A 4,438-nucleotide genomic window follows, 5' to 3' on the forward strand; every position below is an offset into this window, starting at 1 on the left:
CAAACCCTGTGAGTTGAAACTGACTCCACAGCTCTTAAAAATAACAGCAGCAGCAACAACAAAATAACTAACACAATCTCTAAATCATAAATTCAAGAAAAGCAGGAACTTTTATTTGTGATCTTTATCACTGCACGTCCTGTCTCTTGAAAAGTATGACACATTTGTTGTTGTTGTTCAGTGCTGTTGAGTCAGTTACAACTCATAGCGACCCTGTATAGGGTTCCCAAGGAGCACCTGGTGTGTTTGAACTGTCAACCTTACATTTAGCATTCCAGTGCTTATCCTACAGTGCCACACTATAAGTCCAGTATGACACATAGTAGGCACCTAAATCTTTTGAGAAGAAAATTCACCTATGTCCAATATGGAAATGAGGTGGTTTTCATACTGAGATTTAAAGCTTGTTAAGCATAAATCTCGGCAGTTCAAAACTACCAGCTGTTCTGTGGGAGAAAGATGAGGTTTTCTGCTCCCGTAAAGATTCACAGCCTCGGAAACCCTGTGCAGGGTCGCTATGAGTCGGAGCCAACTCCACGGTACTTAACAAAAGCATAAATCTCAGTATGATCTGTAAGTCTGTCTCCCACTCATCTATAAGTCGCATGTTGCTGTGAAGCTATAAGCTATGCCACTGGTGTTTTAAATGCAGCAGAGTCACACATGGTGGACAGGCTTCAGTTGAGACAGACTAGGAGGAATCAGAAGGGAACTACTTTTTGTGTGTTTAGCCACTGAAAACCTTATAAATCGCAGAGGAGCATTGTCAGATATAGTGCTGGAAAATTGAAAACATAATAATGAATAGCACCAGAATATTGTCAGATATAGTGTCAGAAGATGAGCCCTTAGGTTGGAAGGTGCTCAAAATACAACTGAGGAAAAGCTGCCTCCTCAAAGTACAGTTGACCATGATGACACGAATAGAGTAAAGCTTTCAGAACCTTCATTAGCTAATGGGCACAATTCAAAATGAGGAGAAATAGCTGTAAACATTCATTAATAATCCAAACATGGAATGTACTAAGTATGAATCTAGGAAAATTGGAAGTTGTCAAAAATGAAATGGAATATATAAAGATCAATATTCTAGGCATAAGTAAGCTGAAATGGATCAATATTGGCCATTTTGAATCTGACAGTCATATGATTTACTATGCCAGGAACATCAAATTCAAGAGGAATGACCTAGCATTTATCATCAAAAAGAACATTTCAAGATCTATCTTGAAGTACAACACAGTCTATGATTGGTAATATCCAGTTAATACCACTATTTTCAAATTTTTGCATCAACCATGAAGCCACTGATGATGTCATTTAAGAATTCTGCCTACTTCTTCACTCTGAAATTGATCATACATGCAATCAAAATAATTACTGGTGACTGGAATGCAAAGGTTAGAAACAAAAAGTAAGGGTCAGTAGTTGAAAATTATGGCCTTGGTGATAGAAATGATGCTGGAGTTTGTATTATAGAATTTACAAAACCAATGACTTATTCATTGTAAATATCTTTTTTTCCTTAGAAACTGAAAATTTGCAAACTATTTAAAACCTGGAATCGCTCGCTGACTGTTCAGAAACTACACAGATGGATCATGGGTGGTGGTAAACAGCAGAAAGGGTTTATGGATGAATCTGCATCGTTCTAGCTGATCCCCATGCCACCCGCCTCTGAGGAAAGCGTGACATTGATTAGGCTAATGCTGGCAGTAGAGCCAGTGACGGTAACCTTCCTATCTGTTGATCCTCCCACTGAGTTCGCAACTTTGATCTGCGCCCCCAGACATCTGACAGATCTCATTGATCTGGGCGCCTTGTCACCCAATTATACAGCCAATCAAATCATTTAGAATAGTGAGTTCATGAGAAATAATCTGAGCAGATGTATCCAAACCTGCCCAATAGCCTTTCACATTTGGAGAGCTGGATTCAGTGCCACTGAATCCTGTGTTACCAGGCATCATAGGAAAATCAGACTTGATTTGAGGCACTATATCTGGTGCATCTTGGTCAAATTTAGCTATGGAATGGCATACTGCCCTTGAATTGTATAGGTCTGGCCATGTGCAAAGATGACTGGAGAACTGGACCGCTTGGGTCAGAGCAGGATCATCACGCCCTATAAGAGGGACTGGGAGAGAGTCTCCAGGCATGAGGTTGGAGACTCAGATCTATTTGACACACTCAGTGATGAATTGGAGAATGCCAGCAATCATGATGTTCCATTACATTGGGAAGCATATTCCTTGACACCTGGACCTGAGCCCTGTACTCTCTCGTATTTCCTTGATCTTGCAGCCACCTTTCCCAATGAGAGAGCCACATTGACTAGCAGGGACAACCAGCCTTAAGTTAACTGGAGGACTGGGGCAGCTGTGCTCTTGGTTATAGAGCTGATGATATCCTCTTCGAGTTTGTCAGTAATCATAGCAAAGGCTTTAAAGATGACCGTAGTGGGTCCAGCCAAATGATAATTCTCTCAGGACAATTTCCTTCTGAGATGTTGATATGTGCACCACTCTCTTCACGTGCATCTTCTTAATGGATTCTCCTTTCTTTCTAATAATACTGCCAACTTCCTTTCCATGTGTAAGTAGCCAGATAGTGAGAGTAACATTTAATTCACCTTCAGTCACACTGGTGTCCATGTTGAGCAGTGTTCTAGGGAGTTAGACTTTGAGTGGTCAAGTCTTTGGTCACACTGGTGGAGGTGAAAGCCAAAAACTGCAGGCATTTGGTGACTTGAAAATACCTTTTTTAAACAAAGGTGACTATACACATGAACTTCATCAGATGGAATAAACAGAAGTCACATGACAACATCTGTGGAATGAAGCAAACAAGCAAACAATAGCATCAAGCAAACAAGGCCAGGGACAGACCATGGGACAGACCATCAACTGTTCATGTGCAAGTTCAGGCTGAAGCTGAAAAAAAGAAAAGCAAGTCCACAAGAGCCAAAACAGGACCTTAAACATATCCCATCTGAATTTAGAGACCATCTCAATAACAAATTTGATGCATTAGACACTAATGGCCAAAGGCAGGGAGTCATTCCACATCAAAAACATCATACAGGAAGAATGAAAAGGTCATTAAGAAAACAAGAAAGAATATACCACTAGAATGTTCCTTAGAAGCTAGGGTGACAAAACTTAGTCTCTCATACTTTAAATATATTATCAAGAAGGACCACTCCTTAGAAAAGGATATCGTGTTTGGTAAACTGGAGGGTCAGCAAAAAAGAGTAAGAATGGTACAATGGCAGCAACAGTGGACTGAAATATAACAATTGTGAGGCTGACTTCAAAGTGAAATTGTAGTTTTCTAAAAATTTACCATTAAAAACTAAGGTAACTTCAAAGTCGCCAATATAATTATATTCATTTACATTCAAATATGCATCCTGAAATGGGAGAGACTGGAGATATTACTAAGAAAAAAGAGTCTTACATCAAGAGCCTAACTCTATGACACTAGAGACTTCAACCTGTTCTGATTAGTCCTGAATTTATTCCCATGAGACAGACCCACAAGAATAAAAGCAATGCATTAAAATTATTTATACCTACTGCCATTGGGTCGATTCCAACTAATAGCGACCCAGTGTAGGGTTTCAGAGGCAGTCAATCTTTACAGAAGCAGACAGCCTCATCTTTCTTCCACAAATGTGCCGGTGGGTTTGAACTGCCTTGTCGTTGTGGCTAGCATTCCACTGCTTATCCTACAGAGCCACAAGGACTCCTTAAAATTATATATGTAGTTATTAAAAACAAGGACTGATACTTGAAATGGTGAATACTACCTTGTTTATCAACTGAGATTTGGTGTGACCAAGCAAGAAATGAAGGAGCCCTGGTAGTGTATTGGATTATGAGCTGAGCTGCTAACTGCAAGGTCAGCACTTTAAATCAACCTGCTGCTCTGTGGGAAAAAGATGAAGCTTTCTGCTCCCGTAACGATTTGCAGCCTAGGAAACGCTATACATACAGGGTCACTGTGAGTCTGATCTGACTTGACACGACAGCACACAACCACCATAAAAGCGAGAAATGAGCTAGAAGAATTTCTAGAGAGAAGAACTCGAAATATAATGACAATAAGCTACAATTGTACAACCAATCACATTTTAGAAGGCTGATTTATTTGATTCTTGTTTGTTTGGAATATTGTTTTATTTAGTTTTTGCAAAATGAAAACACCTTTACTGATTTTGTTGGTTATAAAAATTATTTGTTACAAGCATAAACAGTTTAGCAAACATTTTTTAAATTAGTATGTCCAATACATTCTTGTAACACTGCTAGCACAGGTTCACATTTATCTGAAATACTTACAGTAGGTATTTTTCTTAAGTATTTTGTATTTGGAATTTTGAGAGGTAGTACAGATACTACATACTACCCAACACTTCCAGTGGGTTCTGAGGTAG

The 4,438-nt window shown here is 39.3% G+C and overlaps 1 pseudogene; it reads right to left on the reverse strand.

Annotated features, from left to right (window-relative positions):
* Window positions 1-1,651: 1,651 nt before the first annotated feature.
* LOC102841093 lies at window positions 1,652-2,654 on the reverse strand (annotated as a pseudogene).
* Between the last annotated feature and the right edge of the window lie 1,784 nt (window positions 2,655-4,438).

This window comes from Chrysochloris asiatica, unplaced genomic scaffold, assembly GCF_000296735.1.
Source record: "Chrysochloris asiatica unplaced genomic scaffold, ChrAsi1.0 scaffold00077, whole genome shotgun sequence".
Classification (NCBI taxonomy): domain Eukaryota; kingdom Metazoa; phylum Chordata; class Mammalia; order Afrosoricida; family Chrysochloridae; genus Chrysochloris; species Chrysochloris asiatica.